The sequence below is a fragment of the Ovis aries genome, chromosome 23, assembly GCF_016772045.2.
Source record: "Ovis aries strain OAR_USU_Benz2616 breed Rambouillet chromosome 23, ARS-UI_Ramb_v3.0, whole genome shotgun sequence".
NCBI classification, from domain to species: domain Eukaryota; kingdom Metazoa; phylum Chordata; class Mammalia; order Artiodactyla; family Bovidae; genus Ovis; species Ovis aries.
Window position 1 is genome coordinate 43,007,704 of NC_056076.1, and position 17,026 is coordinate 43,024,729.

Here is a 17,026-nt window from a genome sequence, read left to right on the forward strand (position 1 = left end):
TGATCTTTCCCAGAGCTCCCGTTCTGTTACTAATTTAACTCTCATCAGACACTGACATCTGACACTGAAAGTATGTGAATGCTTGATTTTTCTCCCGAGTGACGGGTTCTTCTTGCTCCCTGCCGACCCCTAGCAGGAAGGCAGCAGAGCCCTGGGATTCAGAACCTGGAATCACACTCCCAGGCTCTGAGCAGCTGAGCAGGCACCGAGCAGCAGGTCAGCCCTTGGCCCTGGGATGCAGCGGATGTGATGACAGGGCCCGAGGCTTACACTGCTGCTCAGATGGAAGTGACAGAAAGCATCCTGGTGACAATCTATAGATGCATTTACTCTTGGTTTCTTAGTAAGCAGATTCCTCTAGCCATCAGCCTAAGAGATCTGGGCCTTGGAGTTGGGTGGATTGGAACCAACACAGGTTTGGATGTGAGGAAAAACATCAAATGCACTATTCGTGGAGCGTGTCTTTCAGCCCCCTGCTGGTCCACCCTGATGGCCGGGCCAGGCAGGGGTCAGGGTGCCCTATGGGCTTATGCTTCCCAATAACCCCAGGAGGCCTGACCAGAACACTGAGCCTCAAATACATACTCAAGATTATCTTTCCTAATTTTTCCTACTTTGCGGAATTTTTATCTAGAAATCAAGGAAGGGGGACCCTTTGGAGATGCTGTGTTAATAGATTCCATGTCTGACCCACGGAAGAAGCCACTCACAGTCCACACCACTGTCCAGGGTGACTTGGCTGCTCCATCAGCACCTTCATTTCTCCTCTTAAACTTTCCTTGCTTGACTTCTCAGCCGTGTAAACCAATGACAATTTTAGGGCCAAGCAGGGAGGAGGCAATGTTGATGCTGAGAATACACTGGTTCAATGACCAGGGCAGCGGGTATAGCAGGGGGAGGTCATGATATCCTGCCTTTCTGACTACACAGAGAGGTGTTAGAGTTTCACGGGTCACCCAGATTCTAAAACCAAACTCAGCTAACGAGCTGTTAGTGACCTTGTTTGCTACCTCTGTTCTCCAGGTAGAGTGTAAGCACAAAAATGCAAGGATTTTCAGTTTTTATTCCTTGTGCGTGCACAGCCCTGGAAACTGAATTTCAGCCCAGAGCTACAGTGAATATTAGTGGTGAGGGGGCCTCACATGGCAGAAAAGTCATCCTATTTACATCTCATAAAAGCAGATTAATCCACATGCTGGGTGTCTATTTACACAGTAAATAGCAGTGCACGTTTTCACCAATTTTCCGCCATTAAAACACCAAGTGAATAATCTCCTGATTGCGTTGTTCTTCATCCTTGGGAACTATGGTTTACACCCACTGAATTTTCAGGAAATTTAAAGAGTAAAAAGTTGGCCATTTGTCTGAAATGAGAGTGTGTTTAAAAAAAGAGAGAGAGGGAGAGGAGAAAAGGCTCCCCAGAGGCTATTTTAATGCTGTTGAGCATCTAGTAAGAAAACATTCCAAAACAACCAACATCTGTGGAACTGTGGAGCCTACAATGCTGTCACTTAATTTCAAAGGAGAAATTGGCTGAATCCAGGAGACGACACAGCTCAGTGCCGGCCGTGCCTTCCTGGTCAATGTCGACATTAAAAATGCAGACACATCATTGTGAATCGCTTCTGCTGGCAGCGCATTCACTGCAGAGGGTTTGCTCTTAACTGCTTTTCTACTGCCAGCTGGGCGAGATGGCTACGTTTTCCCTGGTGTGTCCATGATGAAACTGGAGGCTCTGCCTGCAAGGGTTCCAACCAGCTAAGATCATGTTTGGGGAGAAGCCAAGTGCAGACACAGCATTCTGTCTCCAAGGTCACTAAAGTGCAGGAAGTTCAGAGAGACGTTCCAGGGAAGGACAGAGTCTCAGGGTCGTCACAGGATGCCCAGGTCGGGCGGCTCAGGTCCCATGAGTGTGGGAAGGCTCCAGAGGCTGGGGAGGCCAGTGGGGCCGGGGAGGAGGCTCCAGGCTCAACTCTCCTCCACTGCTGGCCTCCACGTTCTTTCTTTCGGGAAGCTCTAAGTAAAGATGCGCTAATTTGGTTTTGTCTTCTGACAATATTGCATATTTTTCTTCCAGAAATCCTCATTAAAATAAAATAAAAACTTTTTCCACATTTTTGTCTCACTCTCATAACAACATAGAAATCAATGCAGGGGACTTATCTCCTCCAACAGGCTCCCCACCAGGCACCCGAAGAACAGAATAGAGCAATTTAATACCCTGACCATGGCCTCAGGACTACACAAGGGGACCCCAGGCCACGGGCACCATCCCCATCACTCTGTTCACACTGCTCAGATGGTAATTTGCATTATTTGGAACTCAGGTTTGAAAACAGAAAGAAACTTGTAAAGCAAAACAGAGTAGACGCAAGCCTAGAAACAGTGGCAAAAAGTCTCAAACACAAACTCTAAAGCCCCCCCACCAAAAGCAAACTTAAAAATTGAGTTATCAATGGTGAGGAGGCATCTTCCCATGTAGAGAAGTGGAGCTCAGGATGGATGCTGGGAGCAGAGATAGTCCTCTGGCACTGCTCTGGGAACAGCTCAAGTCGCTGGTGTCTCGGCGAGGGGTTGGCACATTTTCCTGTAAAGATGAGTATTTAGGGGCTCTCTGGCTGTCACAGTGGCATCTTCCCCACTCCAATTGCAGCGAGGGGGCAGCCATTGGAAACACATGGACAAAGGATCCTGACTGCGGCACGTCATGTTTCTTCTCAAGATGAGGCAGACGCCAGATGCAGTGTGTGCCTCATTAAACCTCTTATTCATGCCTTTCATCCTCCAATCAGTGACATCGCCAAGAACAGCTTGAATTGAGTTTGGGAGGATCTTTGCTCAGCTTCATAAGGCCACCACATTGGGTGAAATCTTTATTGGAAGACCAAAAACATTTGTGATTTTTTATTTTTTAAAAGATAATATTGAATGATGATCATTTGTTAGCATATTCATATGCACTTACTAATATTTAGCACGTGGTAGTGGTGGTGGTTTAGCTGCTCAGTCGTGTCAGATTCTTACAACCTCATGGACTGTAGCCTGCCAGGCTTCTCTGTCCATGGGATTCTCCAGGCAAGAATACTGGAGTGGGTTGCCATTTCCTTCTCTATATTTGTGATTTTTTAAATCTTCCACTGAAATCTAACCTTTGTCAGAGAACTCTCTACAGAAGTTGCTTTCACCATGAAGAAGCTGCCCTCCTGGTTGGCTAGGATCAAAGATTTGAACTTACAAGTACTTCTGACTTCAACAGTACATAAACTGTGAACTTCCAGATGTTCAAGCTGGATTTAGAAAAGGCAGAGGAACCAGAGATCAAATTGCCAACATCCACCGGATCACCAAAAAAGCAAGAGAGTTCCAGAAAAACATCTCCTTCTGCTTTATTGACTACACCAAAGCCTTTGACTGTGTGGATCGCAACACACTGTGGAAAATTCTGAAAGAGATGGGAATACCAGACCAACTGACCTGCCTCCTGAGAAATCTGTATACAGGTCAAGAAGCAACAGTTAGAACTGGACATGGAACAACAGACTGGTTCCAAACTGGGAAAGGAGTACATCAAGGCTGTATATTGTCACCCTGCTTATTTAACTCATATACAGAGTACATCATGAGAAATGCTGGACTGGATGAAGCACAAGCTGAAATCAAGATTGCTGAGAGAAATATCAGTAACCTCAGATATGCAGATGACACCACCCTTATGGCAGAAAGCAAAGAACTAAAAAGCCTCTTGATGAAAGTGAAAGAGGAAAGTGAAAAAGTTGGCTTAAAACTCAACATTCAGAAAACTAAGATCATGGCATCCGGTCCCATCACTTCATGGCAAATAGATGGGAAAACAATGGAAACAGTGACAGACTTTACTTTCTTAGGCTCCAAAATCACTGCAGATGGTGACTTCAGCCATGAAATGAAAAGAGGCTTGCTCCTTGGAAGAAAAGCTATGACCAACCTAGATAGCATATTAAAAAGCAGATAAACTACTTTGCCAACAGAGCTCTGTCTAGTCAAAGCTATGATTTTTCCAGTAGTCATGTATGGATGTGAGAGCTGGACTCTGAAGAAAGCTGAGCACCAAAGAATTGATGCTTTTGAACTGTGGTGTTGGGGAAGACTCTTGAGAGTCCCTTGGACTGCAAGGTGATCCAACTAGTCCATCCTAAAGGAAATCAGCCCTGAATATTCATTGGAAGGACTTGATGCTGAAGCTGAAACTCCAATACTTTGGCCACCTGAGACAAAGAACAGACTCACTGGAAACGACCCTGATGCTGGGAAAGATTGAAGGCGGGAGGAGAAGGGGATGACAGAGGATGAGATGGTTGGATGGCATCACCAAATCGATGGACATGAGTTTGAGTAAGCTCTGGGAGTTGTCGGTGGACAGGGAAGCCTGGCGTGCTGCAGTCCATGGAATCATAGAGTCAGACACGACTGAGTGAGTGAACTGAACTGTACCTCTGACTTCAGGCAATCTCCTAGAGCTGTAATTTCTACATCTAAAACTGCTGGTTTTAGAACAAGAAACCAAGTTACCTCATGGGTTGATTTCCAAAATATATAAAAATGATTTTCCTAGGGTATTATAAAGGCCTGAGTTTGTTTACCAAGAACTCCTAGGTGAGTGCAACCTTTTCCTATAATTAAGAAGGAACTGACGACCCCTAGTGAACCAGACTTGGGGCTTCTAGTAGTTTGGTTTTTATCTCGTAATTTTTTTTTTCCTACGGATAAGCCATGTTTCAAATGATTGCAGTTGATGCATTTCTATGTTATTTACATCTTAGACTGAGAACAAGTTAAACATTTCTTGCTTAAAAAATTGAATTCAAAATCAAGAACAATCTTGAAAATAAGAATATGATGTTTTAAATAGTTACCTTAATATTGATGCATTCAGTTAAATGCAATTATTCTTAAGAGTTCACATACACAAAACAAAAAATTGTAAAGTATAAAATTAAGTTCTGTAAGTTCTCTGCATTTTACAAATTACCTGGAGTGTTGATTCCCATTGCCTGATTCCATGAAAAACACAAACCTGCCTTCACTACTTTAATCCCTATTTGAGACGCTCCAATTCACTTCATTTTCACTTTTATGAATCTACTTGAATTGACTTCTGGTTAGTACCAAATGTGGCTGTGGAATGTTTCCCAAGGAAGCCTTTTTTTTTTTTTTTTTTTTTTTTAGGTGAGACAGTCAATATTAAATACTATAATATCACTAAGTCAGGCAATTTTTCTCCAACAAGTAACAGGATCAATTTAAAACATCCTGAATAATGGCTTCGGCCTTTACTTAAACCTTTCAAAAACAGAAAGAAATGAGTTTATAAGAATATGTCAGTTTTAACAAGATGTATGTCATAGCTCCTAATTTGATCTTTCTTAGAGCTCAAACTAGAGACTTTTTCAAGATTTGAAACTTGGGAATAGGCTTTCGGAAGTTTCAGTTGTTAAATAATTTGAAGAGAATCCTAAACTGTGCCTAACCCACCTCTGGAAGCTAACTGAAGCCTATGTGTCTAGATTCCTTGGGGGCAGCACCTCATGATCTGGGAACCAGTGGAATTACTTGTTCGTCAGTTGAGTCCTTCCTGTTTGAACTTCTTTCCTTTCAGGGATATTTCTTTTTGGATGATGGTAGCAGAAGAAAATCATATGCATGACAAAGTGTTTTAACACATAACGGTCCCCACCAACAGGGCCACTGGGCTGGGGGAGAGTGTACAGAGGCTCCCTGGACCCACACACTCCCATCTCAGCCTGGCTCTGCAGCCCCTTCTCACTCAGTAGGGTTCACCATCAAACAGAGAAGGCTGAAAAGTGCTATCAACTGTCTCCTGCTGCTGGAAGATGCAGGTTGAGAAATGAAGTTCCTGGGGACCAAATCGGGAAGAGCGTGGCATCATCCGGCAGCACTCCTAAACCACATGCTCCGCCTTTAAGACTGTGTACAGAATGTGTCCACCACCACGTCCCTGTGAGACACGTCCTCTCAGTCACCAAGTCATTTTCTAGTAAGCGCTCAAGTGAAACTTGGTCTCCACCTTTCATCCACTGAGAGCCTCAACGTCTAAAGGACGCATCATTTTGCAAGTCACAGGTCAAAGGCGCCGTGTGAAGAGGGCTGAGGCCAAGGGTCAAAACTCATGAGCACAACCTCGCTGACTTAGAGCTAGATGTCTTTAGGCAAGTGCCCCGGGGACTGAGTTGTCTGCAAGAAGGGCCACTTCCTATAGTCCCTACAAGAAGTCTTAATTGTGGAAGTTACTAAAGACCTGTGTATTGATTGTCCACCTGATATTTTATAGCCAAACAGACAACACAGCACAAGCTCATGCAAGATTTCAGCCTTTTTAGAGCAGAAAGGCCTGCACCATCCACACCCACTACCCAGTACTGACCTGTCTACAGGGACTGTCTCCACAGCAAGAGGTCATCAGGAAGTGTCCCTGGGCCTGAATGGAGGTAAGAGAAGGCCCTGGTCATGAGAAGAGGAAAAGATATTAATAATTCTGAGTGAGTTTTAACGCTTTGGATTTTAGGATGCAGGCATATACAATATTTCTTGAACATACCTGTTGTCTCCTTGGCTGAGTGACTCCTCTCCTCCCAGAAGAAGGGTAAGAGGGGTCTGGGAGGAGTGAACCATTGAGCCAGAAATGCTTCATCTAGTTCCTTGAAAATGAAAGACAAGCTATGTCCTCAAGAGGTCCCATCAAAGGAAATAAATATTTTGCAGAGATGGTCCTTTTTTGTTTTTAACTCTAGCTCTTATTTTATTTTCTTTAAAGAAGCAAACATGAGCCATATAATCACAGCATACAGAAGTAAATGACGATGACCCCTACGAGGGAAAATGTAGGCACTGCTGTGTATTTATGGGGGTGTCTGATCCAATGTAGGAGCCCCAGGAAAGCTTCCAGCAGGAATGGCCCCAAACTGAGACCAGAAGGTGAGGTTAATACATGGTGGGGTGGGGGGAGATTGGCAGAGGCTCAGAGCAAACTGAGGAAGGGGATTTGAGACCCAGGTGGGAAGAAGAGGAGGAGAGGGGCCGTGACAGGGAGGGTCACCTGTGGGGCAAGGCCTTGGGAAGCAGTGCCAGATGGGGTCAAACCACCATGAACTTACTCTTGGAGATTTAGAAGCCAGCTCTCCAAAGGTGTTCATGTATCTGAGGGCACAAAATAGAGTGCTGGGGGGAGGTGCCCGAACCTCAGCTGACATCCCCCCCTCACTGTGATCTCCACCTAAAAATAGGAAAGGCTCGGCTCTCTTCCCATGGAATGAGGACAGATACACATCCCATCCACCCCCCGAGTGTGTGTCAGGAGCTGTCACGTGGTGCAGAGGTACAGGCACGTCGGTTTAGCTTCCCGTGAGGCATCGGTAGCTGCATGTCCCCACAATCTACCAATCGTATCATCTAGATTTAGTCGATAAGCCACAGACTGATGACAACTGTCATGATACAAGCTGAAGAAAATGAGGGACTCATGCTCCTAACAGGAGCCACGTGTACAGGTAAGAATAGTTATCATTTTGTTTTTATGTGGACCTGTACAAATTTCATTTAAAATGTATAGGGCCTAGACAATAGAATGCTCTCAGGCTTACAAGGAAATATATCAATTCACAGAGTGTTTTAAAACATTTTGTCGATAGTGACGTTTCATTAAAAATGCATGCGGACCTTGATGTAAATGGCCAATCCCTACCTGGGAGCAGGCAGCCCACCTGGCCTCACTGACCAGCTCTCCCAGCCTCCACACCAGGAGCTCTGGCACACATAGGTGACAAGTGTGGCCGCAACAGTCACTGTGGGACAAGGAAGCCAAACAATGCCTGGGGTTACTCACAACGTGACTGTCTGCAGGAATCCCCCTGCTGCCCGGCTCTTCCCATGCAGGCACGACAGCAGGAGGACACCTTCCACACCCTTGGCCATGGTCAGCCGCCGTCCACCCTGGCGCAGGCCTGCTGCTCACCTTCGTTGGACGATCACCAAGCTCCACGATGGCTCTGTGATGGCTGCTCCTTGATGTGGCTCCTGGAGCTCTGCAGTCTAAAGTCTTACCTTGTTCTGGATGGAAACCATGTTGATCACAACATGTTGCTTCTATTCTACACCCTGAATTCACTGGCCTCCATCCAAACCAAACCTCAGCCCCAGTTTCCTCAATATCTGGCCCGTGTTTAAAGCCTCCCAGCCAGCCTGGCTTGAATCTCAAGTCTCTTTACCCACATGGCACACAGCTCTGCTTTTAAAACCAGCAAGCCCACCATTGACCACTCAAGAATCCAATAGCCTTGCCCGATTCTGTTGTATTTTCAGTACTGTTTGTTTAAAAGAAGAAAAAAAGATTACTTTGTAATTCAAATCACCTAAGCTTACTAGAAGCTGAATGATCTGGGCAATCTTTTGCGAGGCTGTGACAGCTAATCATTGTAGGTTGAGCTGTGTATCCTGACAGACACATGGAGAATATTAACAGAAATCTTCCCACAAAATTTCTTTTAGAGCTTAATGCTACAATTTGCTAAAGTTCTCCCTCACTTTCTGTAGAAAAGGTCATGGTCCCTTTTTAAATAAAAATACTCTAGTGCTTTCCACATACTGCTTTTGTAAGAAAAAAATGCATACTTTTTTTCAAAAAAAAAAAAAAAGGGACAGTGTTTGTATGCAGCAGGGCGTCACGTAGTTTGAATCCCGACATCACAGAGTTAACGCCACCTGTGAAAAATGTTGATTCTATGAACATGTTTGCACTGTATGTGTGGGAGGAACATACCGTGTGTCTTACACCCTATGAATGCGACACAGGAAGTACACGTGAAAGCTGGCATCTCTCTCCCACCAGGGTCCCCAGACTTGACTTCCTCTCCGGCTGCAGGGCAAGTATGCCTAAGTCCACGTGTTGATTCTCCATCAGCCCTGAGCACACCCTCCCTCAGATACACAAGAGGGAAAGGCTGCAGTTGTTTTCCTTTCCTGATAGTTATCACAGCACCGGGGAGCTGTAAGCAGGAGATGCTGGTGGTCCGAGCTCTGGCCAGAGTTAGACCAGGGACAGGAAGGGTGTGGGGTGTGGTGGTGGGGCTCTTGTACATGTGCAGGGGCTGGAGGCAGGGCTTTGCCAGCTGCTGGGTTCAGCATGCAGTTTAGAGGTGAGGGGCCGGGATAAACAGTGAAAAACAGCGAGGTGTTGTTTTAGAGATGGAGGCTGCCAGGCCACCTGGCCAGAGAAGTGATGTCTTGAACCACAAGCAAGAAAAACAGAAAAGGAAGAGGCTAGGCACGTCCATGTGTGCTACAACTACAGGCAAACACCGCTTTAAACAGAGACTTGGGAACAGGGGTGGGAGCAGTGCCTGCCTTAGCCTCCCAGGTGGTCCACCTGCACAGGCCCAGCCTCGCTGCCCATGCTCAGCCCCGGCTCACCTCATGGTGCAGGGCATGACTAGACCTCAGCCCGTTCTCCTGGGTGAGGTTCTTGGGGTGCCATTCTAACCAAGGCCTTTGTGGGTTTTGAAACCAAGTTTCACGTTCATAAATCAGGTAGCAAGTCAAAAGGCTGATTTCTAAATTCCCTGAGGGGTCACTGAAGGAGTTCACCTCCTGGAAGGTGAACTGGAACATGTCCTGGTTAATTCACAGGCTCATCTCACTAACTCCATTTATTTATTTAACAAGCGCAGTTCATGAATCTAAGGCACCGTGGATCCCCATGTGCACCCTTATTTCACAGTCCTCTAAGGAAAATACTAGGTTATACTGTCAACAACAGTGAGAGGTATCAGTGGGAAAATGTACACTGATTTACCTTTTTCTTTTATTAAATTTTATTGAAATATAGTTGATTTACAATGTTGTGTTACTTTCAGATGCACATCAAAGTGATTCAATTATATATATAGTTGAAAAAATTTCAATCAAAAAAAAGAAAAACATAAATCAGTGTGCATTTCTCAGTTTGTTTTCCTATCCTGATGTTTATCACAGCACCAAGGAGACAGATTTTTTAAAAATCCCCTTCCATTCTAGGTTATTACAAAATACTACGTAGAGTTCCCCATGCTATACAGCAGGTCCTTGTTGGTTATCTACCGTGTCTATAAGAATGTGGACAAACTTGTGCCGGGTGATGTATTAACCCAGGGTGTTTGCAAAAGTCTCTTTAAAAGAAAGGCTGTTTACAAACTGAGTTACTAGATGTTCCCTCTTAGCCATATTCTCAATTCACACCTCAGAGGGGCATGGAGGGACCAGGTTTTCTGAATGGTGAAGACATGTGATGAGGATGTGGATAATAGACCAGAACGTGGAAATGAGGACTGTCCTGAACATTTGAGCTTCCCGACCCCAGAAGCCAGCTTTCAATTGTTGATATTCGAGTACAGTCCCCTAATCTGAATCTGTTAAAAATGCTTAAAATATTGTTTTCAACTCTGCCTTTCTTTCCAGGATGTGGTGACACTAGTGGAACACGTATTTCCTTTCTTTTACTTAATCCTGTCTGAGTTTTCTCTATTAGAATATAGTCACAAGACCACCACACCACTCCCCACTCCACTCCCTCGAATCACTACCACTCCCTCTGGTTAGTGGACTGAAAGGTAGAGGCCGGGGTAGAGGGGTCAGGGCAGAGACAGCATGTATGACTCCACACATAAGTGTGAGATAAATTTTTCTATTTAATCATCAGAAATAACATTTTACCAGTTGCTATGCCTCAGAGTGGAGATTCTCTGGTGGCTCAGACGGTAAAGCATCTGCCTGCAATGCAGGAGACCCGGGTTCAATCCCTGGGTTGTGAAGATCCCCTGGAGAAGGAAATGGCAACCCACTCCAGTACTCATGCCTGGAAAATTCCATGGATGGAGAAGCCTGGTGGGCTGCAATCCATGGGGTCGCAAAGAGTCAGACATGACTGAGCGACTTCACTTTCTTTCTTTCACTTTCTTATGCCTCAGAGTAGAAATATGCTGACTTGAGTGTATCCTACTTTATACCTGAATTGTAATTTTTATTTTCTATACCTTCCTTTATAAAATTAAAGAAAAGGGAATGTAGGCAGTTTGCATAAGTGCATATCCGTTGTAACAAAATTTAAAATTAAAGTGATGACGAAAGCAATAAAGTAATAGCAAAGAAGCAGCGATAAAGATAAAACCCAGCTCGTGGTGTGAGGTGTTTTATTTATATTTATGACTAGTCTAGTTTTTTTTAAAGGCGGCTCTGAGCATTTCGGCCACTGATTAAAAGAAGGAAATAATAGATGACCTGAAATGCCTGAAAGACAATGCTTACCCACGGTCAAGGGCTAGTTAGAGCAGCTCCTTGTGCACGTGGCAGACACAGAAAGGCCATCATGTGGCACATGCAAGCCTGCTAAGTCACTTCAGTCATGTCCAGCTCTCTTCGATCCCATGGACTCTAGCCAGCCAGGCTCCTCTGTCCATGGGCTTTCCCAGGCAAGAATACTGGAACAGGTTGCCATTCCCTTCTCCAGGGCATCTTATTGACTCAGGGATAGAACCCATGTTCCTTACATTAGCAGGCAGATTATTTACCACTGAGCCACCTGGGAAGATCAGAACCCCAGAGGGTCACCTTTAAAAGTTTTTGGTCATCATCCATGCTCTCAAGGTGGCTATGGCAGTTAGATTCTTTATCCCAGTAGAACTATATGTGGATGCCTGATGGCACCAAAATGATTGACATGGCTCCCCCTTTGAGGAGAGTGAGGTCTGCCATCCCTAATGGGGGCCCTGACAACTGAGAGCAAGTCCAGAAAGGCTAACCCACAGCCACCCTCCTGACAAGCCCCAGAAACCCGTTTCTTTAGAGGTGACATAAACAACTGGGAATCTTTAAAATCAAGAACAAACACTCATCTTGTAATTGAAAAAAAAAATCAATAAAGCTGTCATAGAGTATTTGACACTGAACAGTAAAACTGCCTGATGCTCTCACCAAAATAGAACAGTTACAAAAGTGTGTGTCCAGGCAACTCAGGGAGTCAAACTCAAAGGCAATAAAATGCTAGTCTAATCAAAATGCTGTCTAACATAATTGATATCAGTTCAGTTCAGTTCAGTTCATTTCAGTCGCTCAGTCGTGTCCGACTCTTTGCGACCCTACGAATCACAGCACACCAGGCTTCCCTGTCCATCACCAACTCCTGGAGTTCACTCAGACTTGCATCCATCGAGTCCATGATGCCATCCAGCCATCTCATCCTTGGTCGTCCCCTTCTCCTTCTGCCCCCAATCCCTCCCAGCATCAGAGTCTTTTCCAATGAGTCAACTCTTCGCATGAGGTGGCCAAAGCACTAGAGCTTCAGCTTTAGCATCATTCCTTCCAAAGAAATCCCAGGGTTGATCTCCTTCAGAATGCACTGGTTGGATCTCCTTGCAGTCCAAGGGACTCTCAAGAGTCTTCTCCAACACCACAGTTCAAAAGCATCAATTTTTCGGTGCTCAGCCTTCTTCACAGTCCAACTCTCACATCCATACATGACCACAGGAAAAACCATAGCCTTGACTAGACGGACCTTAGTCAGCAAAGTAATGTCTCTGCTTTTGAATATACTATCTAGGTTGGTCATAACTTTTCTTCCAAGGAGTAAGCATCTTTTAATTTCATGGCTGCAGTCACCATCTGTGGTGATTTTGGAGCCCAAAAAAATAAAGTCTGACACCATTTCCACTGTTTCCCCATCTATTTCCCATGAAGTGATGGGACCAGATGCCATGATCTTTGTTTTCTGAATGTTGAGCTTTAAGCCAATGTTTTCACTCTCCTCTTTCACTTTCATCAAGAGGTTTTTGAGTTCCTCTTCACTTTCTGCCATAAGGGTGGTGTCATCTGCATATCTGAGGTGATTGATATTTCTCCCGGCAATCTTGATTCCAGCTTGTGTTTCCTCCAGTCCAGCGTTTCTCATGATGTACAATTGGGTAATATTGTCAACTGACCCTTAAACCTAATTAATGACATAGAAACTCTTTTTAATCTTCATCTGAAAAAATGCCTTTGCTGTTGTTGTCCTCTGTGAATAAGGAAGTCACTCAAAAGAGAGGCCTTTCCTAAGTGAGCTAAAACACATGAAAACCTTAAAGAAGGTAAGATTTGACCATGTTAAGATTTAAAGGCTTTATATGGGCTTCCCTGATGACTAGGTGGTAAAGAATCTGCCTTTAATGCAGGAGACTTGGAGATATGAGTTTGATCCCTGGGTAAGGAAGATACCCTGGAGGAGGAAATGGCAACCCCACTCCAATAATTTTGCCCAGAAAATCATTTCAAAAATTAAAAGACAAATGAAACAGTGGGAACTTAACATTTAAAAAAGAAAAGGTTAATCTTAATTAAATAAATTTAATCTTAATTTAAATAAATTTTAAAAGGCAAACTTATAAAAATGAAAAGAGGCCAAAACCATAGAATTTTTGTTATATCACGTAGGCACCGACTCCATCCACTTTCTGCATTTTCCATCCTCTTCTTGCTCCTGTGGAAACTTACTTCCCCCTGTTCTTCTCCTCTTCCTCTTCACTCTTCAAAACCTACTTTGGGAAAGGAGCTAATAAGCTGACTGTGAAGACGCACTGACGAAAGGCTCAGATGTGTACTCAACAGGGGACAAGGGTCCTCATGATAAAAGACCACCTCCCCACCTGCGGCATCCACAACTTTATAGAGAAGGAAGAGGACTTAGTTTTTAGGAACAGCAAGCTTCCCTGGAGACCCTCTATCCACCAGGTGACCAGTTGCTCTGTCTACATCTAGGGCAGATGCTCTTTCTGAGTGTCATTAACAACCGTAAACCTCTCTTTTGAAGATAAATCCAGAAACTGGCTACATCTCCATCCTTCTCTGACATCTGAGCATTGGCTCGGTCTGAAAGGAATCTTGCCCTGTGGCTCCAACACCAAAATGTCTAAAAGCAAATCTATCAGCCCCTGGAAATAAACACACATACACAGACAAAAATTGCAGAACCAAAACAAACTAAAATACTTTTCTTTTGTGGCACCCACTGTGCTAATCAAGTCTCATCTAAAGTATTTTATCCAGAACCCCAGGCACAGAGATGGAGTTTGAACACGATCATGATCCAAATCAAAGAGTAAACACAAGGCTGTGACTTCGGCAGAAGGAGGACTTGGGGGCAGGATGTGGCTGCAGGAATATTTCCCCTTCAAGCCACTGGCTTCATGAAGCCTTTGGGAAGAAAAGTCTAAGAGGTCATTTTCATCATAGGGTCTACATGAAAGAATTTTTAACTTAAATAGCCACCAAAGGTACTAAAACTATAGGAGGCTTTGTTTTGCTAGTTGATACGAGAGTGATGGGCTTCCCAGGTGGAGCTGGTAGTAAAGGATTCACCTGCCGTTGCAGGAGACACGGATTCAATCCCTGAGTCAGGAAGATCCCCTGGAGAAGGGAATGGCTACCCCTTCAGTATTCTTGCCTGGAGAATCTCATGGACAGAGAAGCCTGGCGGGCTACAGTCCATGGGGTCGCAAAGAGTTGGACACAGCTGAGCACACAGCACACACATATGGTGTGGTAAGTTCAGGCTCATAGATAATCCACCGTCTAATAAAGTCAGCTAATGCTCTAATGCCTGACACCACTGCTTATGACTCTTTGTTATTACCATAGCAAATAATAATTTAAAAAAAGAAATTAGTCCTCAAGGGTTTCTTTTACTAAGTTTCAGGACAGTAAATAAACAGCATTACAGAATGAAAATTCCCATAAGGAATAAATACCTCGGGTTACAGTTGAAGGATCTGTGTAACTTCCTAAAATCTAAATTTGAGAAGCTTGAGAGAGAGTAGGTCAGGCAACAGCATCGGCAGAGGAAAAGAAAAATCCTGTGTTGAACGTCTTCACTTTCAGCTACCATCTCTTGTTGTTGTTCAGTCACTCAGTCATATCCAACTCTTTGCAGCCCCATGAACTGCAACACACCAGGCTTCCCTGTCCTTCACTGTCTCCCAAAGTTTGCTCAAACGCATCTCCATTGAGTCGGTGATGCCATCCAACCATCTCATCCTCTGTGGTCCCCTACTCCTCCTGCCTTCAATCTTTCCCAGCATCAGGGCCTTTTCTAATGGGTCAGTTCTTCGCATCAGGTGTGAAGCTTCAGCTTCAGCATTAGTTCTTCTAATGAATATTCAGAACTGATTTCCTCTAGGATTGAATGATTTGATCTCCTTGCTGTCCAAGGGACTCTCAAGAGTCTTCTCCTGCACCACAGTTCAAAATCATCATTTCTTCAGCGCTCTTCCTTCTTTATGGTCCAAATTTCACATCCATACATGACTACTGGAAAGACCATAGCTTTGACTAGATGCACTTCTGTCAGCAAAGTGATATCGCTGCTTTTTCATAAGCTGTCTAGGTTTGTCATGGCTTTTCTTCCAAGGAGCAAGCATCTAGAAAGCTCAAAAAGAGAGATCAAGCACACAGGGGATTACACAGATTTAGACTGCTGCAGAAATTTGGTCAAGAGGCATAAATAGGAGTGTAGCCTTTTATTTAGAGGCACTTTGATAATGATTGGCTTTTCAGCATTCTTCTGCAATGAGCATATATGCTTAGGCCAGCACCATCCACTGAACCGGCCTCAGTGATGGGAATGTCCACATCAATGCTTCCCCATGTGTCTCCAGGACCTGCTGGCAGCCGTCAGAGCAGTGGGAGTGTGACCCAGGCAAATAAGGTGCTGAATCCTTATAATGCTTCGTTTTTATTCACTTAAACGGTCATCTGTGGCTGTTTATCACACAGTAGCAGAATGGATACATCTGGGACTTTACCCTACACACATGTGGGCATTAGAGACCCTACTTTAAAATCAGGAGCACACACATCCAGACACTCCAATGAGACAGAAAATGGGTCTGACTACTGATACCCATAGACACCACTCCCCCCAAAGTTATAATCACTCAACAACTAACTACTGAACCCCAACTACACGCCCAGCACCGGGATGTACTAGAGGAACACAGGCCCTGATCCTGACGTTACCACTCACCTGACACCTGAGCAGGTGCTTATCTGGGATTAGACGTGACAGAGCATAGGAAACAGTTCAACCTAATGTGGTGAGGGCTCTGGTGGGAGGACAGAGGCTGTGGAAGCCATGCAAGAGGCCCCACCTCATCCAGGGAGAGCTGGAATCTTTGGATGTGATGCAGGGTGACCACACACTGGCTGCCAGGATGGTCCTGGGTGATACCTCCTATCAGAGCACAATTTATACCCTGAGCATTTCCACTTATAGACTGTACAGTACACTTTGGGCTATAAATTACGTGGTCAGCCCAGAGAGCCCAAAGGGATGTCTTTCTTCCACTGGAAACGAGCACGCTTCCCTAGGACCTCGAGAAGCTCTTATACTTCCTTACATTCTGAGAAACTGCTGGTGTAGCTTTGGGGACGTAAGAAGTCATAACTATGCAGGCAACTATACAATAATCTACACAGTGCCCCTGTGGGCCAGAAAGTGACATCACGTCACTTCCACACCTACGTGGAGCATCACCACCTTTCAAAGCTGAAGGTTGGGGGCAGGGAGGTAAAGCACTTGCTCAGATTCAGCCAGGTAGTGCCTGGCCCAGAGGGACCCTGCCTCTCATGATGCCTCTCACGTCAGTCCCTAGAGTCTGCCTCTTTGTCAGACGTTCACCTGCCTGTTGCCACCATAAATCTTGTGACAGAAGAGGGTCAGACTTTCTTAAACTTCTTTGAGATAACAGCTAAGATGAGAGCATAACCCTATGTCTCTTGTTTTTTTAAGTCTCTGGCAAAGGGGAGAATAAAGGCCTCTTATTCAGTCCAGCATCTTTTTTTTCAGTTGTTTTAAGTGGATGATTTAGGGACTGTTTGGTTTTGCCTGCCGCAGTCATGAGCGGAGAGGGAAGAAGATTTCAACAACTACTTGAAACGGCGGCAAACTTCCTCCTGTGTGCAGCCCCGGGCC